Raw genomic sequence first — 13,066 nt, forward strand, 5'->3', positions numbered from 1 at the left:
GAGCAGGATGAATCTTTCCAAGCAATTTCAATACATTCCAAACCGTAAACTACTGTCAAAAAGACACAGTGCAGCAACTCTGCTATGACTCTCTGCGAAGTAGACAATGTGTTTTTAATACCTGCTTGGAAGAGAAGCATCGATGTATCCAGTTAAGAATTCAGATTGTTTGCCAATATCGTGAAATGAATTCAGGCAATATGGGAATCTGCAATATTCAGAGTTTATTGCTCATCAATGCAACCACTTTTTCCAGGTTGGGATTGGGTTTTTCAAATGTAAAACCATATAAATATATATATATTTTTTGCTGAGGAAGATTTTCTCTGAGCTAACCTCTGTTGCCAATCTTCCTTTTTGCTTGAGGAAGAGTTGCCCTGAGCTAACATCTGTGCCAGTCCTCCTCTGTTTTGAATGTGGGTCACTGCCACAGCATGGCTGCCAACAAGTAGTGGATGTCCGCACCTGGGAACCAAACCTGGGCCACTGAAGTGGAGCGTGCAGAACTTAACCATTAGGCCATGAGGCTGGCCCCAAACTGGTAATTTTTCATATGGTTACCATGGGAAGCTTGTTCCTGATGCTGAAACACATTCAGTAATAACTATTATTATCAGTCAATAAATGACTGGCTAGAATCTAGCTAGACACAATACATTGTTGGACATTATTGATGGTCTCATCTTTGTTTTTTTGAAAATGGATTGCAATATTTATGTCATTAAAAAATATGTAAACCACTTTTGGAAATATGGTTAGTAAAGAATAGGCTATGCAGATGCTGAGCAGTTTTCTTTCCCAGGATGATTATACAGCCAAATGATTATGTCAATGATATGTTCAGAGGGTGAGGCAAAATATACTGTCATCTTATATGTTCTCTGAATTTCTAGAGACTAATCTTTAAAGCTGAGGTCTTAAACAGGTGGTTGATACCACTTCAAATGTTTTCCCCATTTTTAGGGTGGTGGTAACTTAAGTCTTCATTATTAATATATGGGGCAAGTAAATGAACCAAGGAAACAAAGTGGTGAAATGTTTCTTGAGCTATATGATCCAATTTAAATCAACAGCTTTTAATCTAAATACATGGAAATTAAAACAAGACAGACAGATATATTTGTAACTTCTCTGAGAAGGTCATCCACGGAATATTTTAACTTCCATCAAGTTCTATTGTTTTAAGTAATTTGTTAGTAGTTGTAACTTTTACATAAAAAGCCTTGGGAAAGGGAAAGCTGTAATTTGGGGGAATCTTTAAAAAGTTTCATAGAATCACTTTAAATACAGATACATGTTTTTTTTTTTTTAAGATTTTATTTTTCCTTTTTCTCCCCAAAGCTCCCCCAGTACATGGTTGTGTATTTTTAGCTGTGAGTCCCTTTAGTTGTGGCATGTGGGATGCTGCCTCAGCATGGCCTGATGAGCAGTGCTATGTCCGTGCCCAGGATTCAAACCGGTGAAACCCTGGGCCGCCAAAGCAGAGCATGCGAACTTAACCTCTCGGCCACGGGGCCGGCCCCCAGATACATCTTTTTAATAGTGAATTCAAAAGAACTATGTACTATAACAAGATCATTCTTTCAGCTAGTCAACAGACTACTATATTAATTTCCCCTGAAGTTAACATTTGTTTATATTACACCTGAGTTGTTTTCAATATTTCCTTCTATAGTCCCATGTACAGAATTTCTACTCAATGCTTAACCATTCAAAGAGAATCTTAATAGAGAAAACCAGATTATTCCTTTTTTGAATATTAACATTCTTTTTTTTTTCTGCTGAGGAAGATTAACGCTGAGCTGACATCCATGCCAATCTTCCTCTATTTTCTAGTATGTTGGCTGCCAGCACAGCATTGCCACTAACAGAGCAGTGTGTCCACGCCTGGGAACTGAACCTGGGCCACCAAAGCATAGTGTGCTGAACTTATCCACTAGTCCACCAGGGCTGGCCCAAACATTCTTAATATTAGCAAAGCTATTTCTGTCAAGCAGATTTTTATGAGTAGTAATGTCTAAGAAACATAAGCTACCCAGGCAAACGTAAGGATCTGTGGTAAAGAATTAACTGGGGTTTGGTACTTTGTGAACTCCTATATTTCTACCAGATTTTGTAGAGAAAATTCATCATCAGGGTTCATTCAAACACTTCCTGTATCAAAGAAGTAGTGCAGATCTAAATTTAGACTTCACTTCCACTTATGGCCAAGATGGCACAATGAGTAAGATTTACCTCTTGCTTGAAACAATTAAAAGATCATATGTAATATATAAACAATGGTTTTCAAGACAGTCAACATCAGGCAATGATCCCTAAGAGATGAGAAACAAAGGCGAGCCCCATGATTTCTCCCAGCTTACTGTCTGGAGTTTCCAGGCCATAAGGCAGGAAGGGGAAACCAAGGAGGAGATGGAGTCTAGGGAGGCCAAGGCAGCTAGAATTTGCAAGGCAGAATGCCAGAGAGAAGAGAGCCACACACAAAGAGAACTCTGGAGATAGACAAAGGGTCCCTCTGTATCTTCAACTGAGTACTACTGAGCAGCCCATACATATCAGGAAATTACCCAAGGCTGGAGAAAAAAACATCCAAAAGTTTTAGAGAGAACAATACTTGAAGCTCACACAGGGCCAGAATACTTCCAGTTCTCACAGAGGGGGAAAATCTCGTGATTCAAGGGGCACCTGGTACCGTACTTAGAAAGGTTTTGCCTCACTTGTGAGGAAAATTAGACTAAATCTGTTCCCAAGTAACTTAACTGCATACAAAATAAAGCTCAAGAATATTTACAGAAATACAAAGATATCCAGCACTCCACAAGGTAAAGTTCAAAATGTCTATCATCTGATCAAAAATTATCAGGCAAACTAGGAAAACACACTCCATAATGAGAAGGAAACTCAATCAAAACTGACATAGATTATAGCTAAGAAGTGAAAGGAAATAAAATGAAATCAAACAAAATATTCAATCTAAAAACAAGATAGTAAAAGAAAAAAAGAGACACAACAAATAGAACAAATAGAAAACAACAGGGGCTGGCTCCATGGCTGAGTGGTTAAGTTCGCGCACTCCGCTGCGGCGGCCCACGGTTCGGATCCTGGGTGTGGACATGGCACTGCTCGTCAGGCCACGCTGAGGCCGCGTCCCACATCTCACAACTAGAAGGACCTGCAACTAATGATATACAACTACGTACGGGGCGGGGGGTTTGGGGAGATAAAGCAGGAAAAAAAAAAAAAAAGATTGGCAACAGTTGTTAGCTCAGGTGCCAATCTTTAAAAAAAGAAAACAACAGCAAGGTGTTAGACTTTAACTCAATCATATGAATAATCATATAACAAGTGAATGGTCTAAGCACTCCATTTAAAGGCAGAGATTATTAGATTGGATTAAAAAAAGCAAGACCCAAAACTATATGCTGCCTGAAAGAAACCTACTTTAAAGACACAAATAGGGGTTAAATGGAAAAGATATGCCATGCTAGCACTTATCAGTAAGGATATAAAAGGACTGAAAGACACTACTGACTAACTTGACCTAATAAACATTTATGGAACATATCAATCAACAATAGCAGAAATGCACACGGGACATTCACCAAGATGAGCCATACTCTGAGGCATAAAACAAGTCTCAGTAATTTTAAAAGGATCCAAGTTATAGAAAGTATGTTCTCCGGTCACGATAGAATTAGAAATCAATAATAGAAATATTCTTGGAAAATTTCCAAGTACTTGTGAAATAACATGATTCTAAATAAACCATTGGTCAAAGGAAAATCAGAAAGCATTTGATCCGAATAAAAATAAAATTTATGGTATATATCAAAACTTACAGTTAAGGTAGTAATTAGAGGGAAATTTATAGCACTCAACATCTATATCAGAACACTATCAAATCAGTAACCTCAGTTGTCAAGTTAAACTAAAAGATGGCTAAACCCTAAGTAGAAGAAAAAAATAATAAAGACCACAGTACAAATCAATGAAACAGAGAACAGTAAAATTACAGAGAAAAATCAATAAAACCAAGTCAGTTCTCTGAGATGATCAACAGTTGATAAGCCTCTAGATAAGACTGATCAGGAAAAAGAGAAGACACAAACTAACATCAGGAATGAGAGTGTTCACATTGCTACATATTCTATAGTAGTATAATAATAAAGAATTATGAAATTTATGCTAATACTTTGAAAAATTATATGAAATGGACAATTTCCTTGGAAGACACAAACTAACAAAACTCACACAAGAATAATCTAAATAATCCAATATCTATTACATGTATTGAATTTGTAATTAAAAACCTTCCCATAAAGGAACTATAGGTCCAGATGGTTCTACTGGTGAGTTCTACCAAATATTTAAGAAAGATATAGTACTGTATACAACATCTTCCAGAAAACTGAAGAGAAGGAAATACTTCCCAACTCATTTTATGAGGATAATATTACCCTGATCCAAAAACCAAAGACATTACAGTAAAAGTACAGACCAACTCATCAATTATGAATATATGTATTCTAAATAAAACTTTATCAAGTCAAGTTTAACATTACATAAAAATACATCAAGATTAAGTAGGATTTATCTCAGGAATTCAAAGCTGGCTTCACTATATTAACATGTTAACAAAAAGAAAAAAGCCATATGATCACTTCAATAGATGTAGAAAAACATTCATTCATTCATTCTGGATTACAAAGAAAACCAACAAAACCCCCAACTCCCAGTAAACTAGGCATTGAAGGGAACTTAGTCTTATATAAGGAATCTTTGAAAAATCCACAGCTAACGTCATTACTTAATGGTGAACGACTGAATGCTTTTCACCTAAGATCACGAACAAGGCAAGAATGTTTGCTCTTACTACTTCTACTCTTTATCTTACTAAAGTTCCTAGCCAGTGCAATAAGGCAGAGTCTGATCAATTTTTTGGTAAAGGAATAGACAGTAAATAAGTCAGGCTTCGTGGGGCCATTTGGTCTTTGTGGCAACTAGTCAACTCTGCCATTACAGCATGAAAACAGGTAAGATAATACATAAATAAATGCACTTAAATAAAACTTTATTTTACACAAACAGGTTTGCTGACTCATGCAATAATGCAAGAAAAAGAAATAAAACATATTCAGATTGGAAAGGAAGAAAACTTTTTTTTTTTTTTTTAAATCAGTAAGTCACTTGTAAATTTTTTTTTTATTTTTAAAAAATTTTTCCTTTTTCTCCCCAAAGCCCCCCGGTTCATAGTTGTATATTTTTAGTTGTGGGCACTTCTAGTTGTGGCATGTGGGATGCTACCTCAGCATGGCTTGATGCGCGGTGCCATGTCCGCACCCAGGATCCAAACTGGTGAAACCCTGGGCCGCCAAAGTGGAGCGCACAAACTTACCCACTCGGCCATGGGGCTGGACTCAAGAAAACTGTCTTTATGCACAGATGACTATCAGATGATCATCTGTGTGCAAGACTATGAAATCTAGAACAAAGTTACTAGAATAAGTGAGGTTAGCAAGGTTGGAGCATACAATCAAAATGCAAAAATCAACTGTATTTCTATATATGGCGATAAATGTGAATTACTTACGGATATGAACTACTAAGGATAAAAATGACGAAAGATGTGTAAGACTTGTATACTGAAAACTATAAAACACTGCTGAAATTCAAAAAGACCTAAATAAATGCTGAGCTATACCATATTCACAGATCAGAAGACTCAACACTGAGATGTCAATTCTTTGCAAATCTGATCTACAGGTTTAACACAAGCACAATCGAAATTCCAGCCATTTTTCTTTTTTGGTAAAAATTGACAAGCTCATTCTAAAATGCACATGGAAATGCAAAGAATCTAGAAGAGTCAAAGCAACTTCGTAAAAAATTAACAAAGTTGCAGGATTTATTCTACCTGATTTTAAGACGTTATTAGTATAAAGCTACAGTCATCAAGAAAGTATGGTATTGATCTAAAGACAAAGAGATAAATGAATCAGAATAGAGTTAAAAAAACCAGTTGTAGATTGATGGTCAGCTTAATTTTGACTAAGGTACAAAGGCAAGTCAGTGTAGGATAGTCCTTCCAATAAATGGTGCTGGAACGACTAAATTTTCACCATGTGCCAAAAAACGAACTTTTATCCATACTTTGGACTATGTAAAAAAATTAACCCAAAATGGATAACAGACCTAAATTAAAACTAACTACAAGTCTTAGGATGTGGAGTAACTGCAACTCTTCTAAACTGCTGGTGGGACTATAAAATAGTACAACCATTTTGGAAAACACTGTGGAAATTTCTTAGAAAGTTAAACATATAAACCAGACATTCCACTTCTATGTATTTACCCAAAAGAAATGAAACCCTATGTTCATACAAAGACTTGTACGTAAATGTTCATAGTTACTTTATTTATAATAGCCTCAAACTGGAAATAACCCCAAAGTTGATCAACAGGTGAATGGATAAACAAATTGTGTTATATCCACACAAGAGTACTATTTAGCAAAAAAAAAAGAGAATGCACTACTGATACCTGCAACAACATGGACAAATCTCCAAATAATTATGCTGAGTGAAAGCAAAAATAATAATACATACATACATCTAGTATGATTCCATTTAAATAAAATTATAAAAAATGTAAACTAATCTATGGTGAGAGCTTGTTTGGGGAGAGAAGGATTAAAAAGGGCATGAGGAATCTTGGTACGGATGAATATGTACATTATATCTTGATGGTGATTATGATTTCACAGGTATATACATTTGTCAACATCAATTAAGTATGTGTAGTTTATTGTGTCAATTATACCTCAATGAAGCTGTTTAAAAAATTTGGTAAAGATCTATAAAAAGCCATTTAGTTTTATCAGAGGAAGTAATTCAGACATGTCTGTCAATTTACCTCTTTGAAATCTGGCTTATTTTACACTTCTAAATGTTAATAACTCACTATATAAGCTCATGTTTTGAAAATAAAAACACATTTCATAAAACTGTGGCAAAAATCTCCATGTGAAATTCACTGCACCAAAAAATTCCAAAATATTGTTCTCATAGAAGAGCTCATTCTTAGTTTTACAGGCAAGTATGATGACTCTTATTTAGGTATGCAATTAAATCAGATATAAAAATGTAAGTACAAGCATAAACCTGCTAGCAGCCTAAGTTTGTTAAAGCCTCTGAAATCCTACTGGCTCACTTTAATTTTTCCTATGCTTTCACTGTTTGCCCCTGGACAAGTTCTGACAGTTAATTTTGCATTTGGTCTTCTGATCAAAGGGAAGAGAAGATGAAAAAGATGGACAGGTTTTTGAAAACTGTTAGCACTATGCAATTCTGTTCAGGAAAAATGAGCAATGATACCTCACATTATATACTTAAGAGTCTTATGGAAACCTAAAAAAATGTGTTCTTATTTTCATTTGACTTCAAATAAACTGGTAGAATTTGCAACATATAAAGCTCCTATTAAATTTAAATAGGTGCTATTTCTAATACAAACTATGTAAAGGTAGAGACAATAAAGACTTAATGAGGCTTAAGACTATTGGCTTTATTGGATCAATTATACCTCAACTTCAAAATGCTAACTGGTTAAATCCATTCAGGAGAATCTAATTTCCAATTTTGCCATTTCTACTCCCCAAATGGCATTTGTGGGGGGTGGGTGGTGGTGGTAAATATTTACCATCGTCTCTTTCTCTTCCTCATACTTAGTATCTTTTCATTAAAATCTTCAGAAATGATCTGGAAACCATCTCTTGAAGATTTAAATACTCAGCACACACAAAATACTGACTTGAAGAAAAGGGAGATATGTTTTTCTGAACATAATAAAATATTCTATAGTGCATTTTCATAGCACTCCCAGTTTTCCATGAAAAATTTCAGGGTGCTTGCTAAAACTATAAAGCATTTTGGTATGGCTATCTTACTATCCTGAAATTCATTCCTTTGAACACTCAAACAATTATTTCCTAACAGCGTTAGAATACTATCTAGTGTTCTTAAACAAATGTTCACCTTACTTCATCTTGCATTTCTTTAAATAATTGTGTTTGTATCATCAAACTGTGTGTGGGAAGGAGGGGAGAAACAAACACATCTAAACAAGGTACACTTGGTTCTTTCAACTTTGAGAATTTTATCATAGTTTATATGCCTCAGTAGAGAGAGCTGATTGAAACTGCCAAATGTCTCTGGTGACATTCGTCAGATTTGAAATATGGGGGGAAAGGAACTATGCTTTCTTTTTAAAGTGTTACAGTTTGCAATAATGCATTTCTTTTAAAGAGAATTTATTAGATGGAATTCAACATGCTCATTCATATTAATCAAGTAAGATTTCTTCCTATCTGGTTTTCGAACCCTTCTTTAAGAGAGATTCCTTTTATATATATATATGACACTCACATGTAAAGGGTTGAAAAATACAATTATGTCCTTGCCAGATGAAACCTTTTGATTTTGTGCAAATGAATTATCAAGGGAGTTGATCCTACACTGTTTCATTTGTCCTTGCATTCCTGTATTTTTAGAGTATTATTTTTGTACAGTGGCATGCTGTATATGGACATAGAGGTCTATGATTAGCATGTTATAGGACTACAGTCTCTATGAATGCCTTCCTAGCCTTCAAAACATTGTCTTCATATAGACAACTCACTTGTGTTGATACTTCTGTCACTTCTAATAATGATTCTGCTGGTTTTTATAAAGGGTATCAACTTTTATCCTTCATACAGTTTTGACTTTTAGAGATATCATCAATCAGAAACCACCTGTGTAATAAACCTACAAATTAATCTTCTTAGTTATCTCATATGTTGAATGATTAATAATTAAGAAGAATTCTTTGCTGCCAAAAATGTTCCTGGGAGAGAAGAAGGGTGGGGTGGGTGTCAATGGATGGATGGGGTCTCTTGTATATAAGCCATACATCTATACACTTAGTTTCTTCAAGGCTGCCTTTTAGACAGCTGAGGGCTTTACCCTTCCCATTAGGAGACTGCTCTGGGGAAAAAAAAATTAAAACCCTATCAAGTAATTAAAAAATGGCAATGATTAGCTTAAATTAGATTACACTATAATTCTTTTTAGTCCTAGTCTTTATTGAAGATAAATAGGCTGAAGCTATTAGTGATTAATTTCTCCCCCTATAGGGGTAGAAGATAGGTCTGCAGTATACAAGAAGTTAAATATTTACTTTTCCTTCTGTGGTGGGTAACCAGTGCAAGATGTGCAGGAATACCTAATAATTCTTAGCATATTAGAAGAAAATGATCCGTGGAGCCAGCCACCAATGTGTTTAGTTAGCTAGCTTGTATACAACCAAATGGTGACAGCTGGTTTTGTTATGCATATCTTCCCAAATTAACTGGCTTCTCCATCACGGTAATTCAAAAAATTATCAAAAAGGATTTCATTACTGAAGTCTTTACTTGCATTGTCTATTTAATACTGAGTAAAAATTCAAAGATGAACATTTCTACTAATGCAGTGGATGCTACTTCTCCCAAAATAAACTTTTCTAAGTGAAATAAATACAATATATACAAAAATGCATAATCATGAAGTGATCCACACAATTAGTGTATCATACACTACACTTCTAACTTGAGAGGTTAGAGTTACTCAAACACTTGCAATTACATATTCTTTGATTCTACATTTCTATACATGCTGTAAAGTTATAAGCAAGACTACTCAAAATAAATAATTAAATAAGGTAACATCACAAAATTCTTAAAATATGTACAGCAGTAAAAGAGGTACTGATGACCTCTGTCACTGAAATACACAGTTCCCTAACACTTGAATAAAAATACAGTATAAAGGATTCACAGGTAGAAAGAAACAGTTGCACATGTGTGATGAAACTGATATATGTTCCTTTGAAAACACTGGTATACCCTAAAGATTAACTGCCAAAAGTGCTAAGTATTCATTGTCTTTTGAATTACAGCATAAGGCTAACTAGACAGGGCTAAGGAAACTAAGTCCTGGTACTTGGTCTCTAAGGACCAGTAAATTTTACATACATCTGTGTGAAAACCAGATCAGCTGTCACAGAAATACATGTCTCTGAGGACCAATGTAAAATAACCACTTTTGCCTGAAAAATGTCCATCACAATATTTTCACAAAGGACATTTATATATCTATGTCTATCTACCTAAATACTCAATGAAGTTTGATTACAAAATGACTGAAGTTTGCCTACAGTCTGATTGCAAAGGCATTCCTATTAATGGTTAGGTACTTACTATTTCATAGTTTCATATTTCATAGCCTTACAATAGTTGTGATTTTCCTCTTCTAAAATGTATACTCAAATCACATAGAGACCAAGTCTTAACTCACACAATTCATGCTATCTATAGTGCCTAATACAAGTGTCCTATTCGTAAAAAGGCACAAAAATATGTCAACTGAATGAATGAAAAGTAATCATTGCTTCTCTTCTTTGCACACCACCAAAAAGTAATTAACAATAAAAGGGTAAACACATATTAAAACGGGGGGATATGAGAATGCATTTTGTACTAATGTTTCATTCAGGTTTGTTTCTGAAGACGTCATGTAATTTTGCAGATGTCACTAAATTCTAGGTTAAGAGCTCAAAAGCTGTGGGCTTCTACTAATTTCTACCTCTGTAATTTTTATTTATTGAGAAACAAGGTGATATCTTTATTTAGAAAACACTACTATTACCAGTAGAATATGCACTCAAAAAAGACAAAAACCCCAAACATAAGATTTTGGTAGTCCATCCTGTCATCTGGTATTCCTTGAGATACATTCGTTGCAACATGTTCAAACAGTATGAACACAATGTGTTAAGTACCTGAAAGCACTAACATAACAGCATACATATCAGAATCGGTCCCGAACTTAATAAAGAGAGTGAGAGGTAGGTCTGTGATCCTGAAAGTTTTTTATACAAAGTTCACTACCCCGAATACAACTGGAACTCATATCATTCTCTGTATGAACTTCTGTCACAAACTCCCTCTGTCCACTTTGTGTGTTAAAACCTAAGGATGGATGCAATGCTTTTGTAATGATCTGCTACATCTAAACGTCCGATTCTGTAGTTTCATTCCTATCACATTAATGGTCAGAGTTGACTAATTCAAATATTAAAAATATATAATACAACAATTATACAATTTTATATCAGTCCATCCATGGTGGGCTTCCAGTATCATACAAATCATTTGTGCAGAAATGAGGTAAAATTCATAATCTAACTATTTTGAATTACATTTTGGCAAACATGGGATCATTATAGGCTCTAATCATTATTAAGTATAGGATAAAAAGAATGTAGGCTGATGTAATCTCCTAGATATTAAGGAGAAAATGAAAAGTTCTTACGTTTGGTAAAATTATCTCATTTTACAGACTAGAAAGAAGTGCGTGCAAAGCCATAGTTCCCCTGCTGCAGGAGGCTTCATTATTCATTTCTGAATTTCTAAACTATAAACCTTTAAAAATGAAGCTAACTCACATAATTGAAATTAGATTACAGAGATCTATGTTAACAATGGGAATTATATAAAAGAACAATTTATAAGAAAAAACTAATTAAAATTAAAGTTATGTGTGAATGGGTTTGAAAAAGCCAATTTCAGACTTACTGTACTATATAGGGTAATACTATGAACAACACAACAATTATACCTACTGGCCTCTAAAGGTACTACATGTTATTTTAGAAGCAGATTTAATTTTGCATTTTGATTTTCTCATATTAAAATGTTTTTGGCATTCTCTGAGCATATATTGCATTTAAAATGGAAGAAACCTACAGGCAAGATAAATGAAGGCGTTCCTAGATTTAAAGAATTGTAGATATCGAAAATTATCTCCACACTGTAGCATTTTCCCTTTGATTTGCTTATTAAAGAAAATTTGCTTTCAAAATCACATGTTTGCTGTAAAGTAGTAAGACGTTAAACTAAACAACTAAAAGCCTTCAGCATACTCGTTTACTTTAGGCCTACCTTAAATACACTTAAAAGAAAACGACTTAGGGTCTAAAGTAAATGGATTCTAACTTTTAAGAGATAATTCTTAGGAAAGTTTTAGATGGTTTTAAAAATGCAAAAAAAAAGACTGCTTGGGTTATAGCTTTAGACAGATCTAAATTCTTTAGATTATTTTGGAAATGTTTCATTATTAAATAATGCAATAAGTAACATCTTTAAAACGTTTTTATGAAAATAATAGAACAAACCTTTCAGATATCAACTTTAACCCTCAAGCAGTCTTTTTTATATACAAAGTATTTAAGTACACTTTCATTGTAGATGGAAATAAACTTGGCTCATGATATTCTACATTTGAAAAATGTCAATTATAGTACTAATACTGAATAGCTAGGCAGTCAATTTCTTTATCAATATTGATGCTACCATTTGACATGATTTACAATCATTTTTTCTTAAGTTTTACAATTCAGAAGTTTAACTTCTATACGCAGATAAAGAAACTAAGATCCAGAGATGTGAAAATCATACAACTTATCTAAGACAGAAACAAGATTAGGGTCCAGGTCACCTGACATTTTAGTGCTATTAGGTTAGTTGCCTTAAAATCCATTTACATGTGCAAATAACAAAAGCAGCACTGCATTACTATTAGAAACTATATTTACATAAAAATGATAACAAAGTATAACTAGTACTAAGCATGTCATTAGCAAGTTATGTCCATTTTAAAAGTATCACCCTAATTTTTCAGGGGATCTCAACGTCAAAGGCAGATTTGTTTACACTCTTTCAAACAGAGTAATCAAAGGTTAGTATGTACTATCATCATGGATCTCCACAACAATGCTTAAGTAGTGTTTGGTTCAACTGTAGGTGATATTCAATGAGGCTGATGATGTATCAGTCCATGAATTACCCTTTCATATAACATCAACTGTAGTCTCTTTTCAAGATAAGTGTTACTGAACTCACAGTAGTACTGTCAGTAGTCTACACAGTTCTGTAATCACTATTAAGAGAACCCTTTAAATGTTTGTGCCTTCTGTGATTGTTAACTAA

Source organism: Equus quagga, unplaced genomic scaffold (assembly GCF_021613505.1).
Source record: "Equus quagga isolate Etosha38 unplaced genomic scaffold, UCLA_HA_Equagga_1.0 205_RagTag, whole genome shotgun sequence".
Classification (NCBI taxonomy): domain Eukaryota; kingdom Metazoa; phylum Chordata; class Mammalia; order Perissodactyla; family Equidae; genus Equus; species Equus quagga.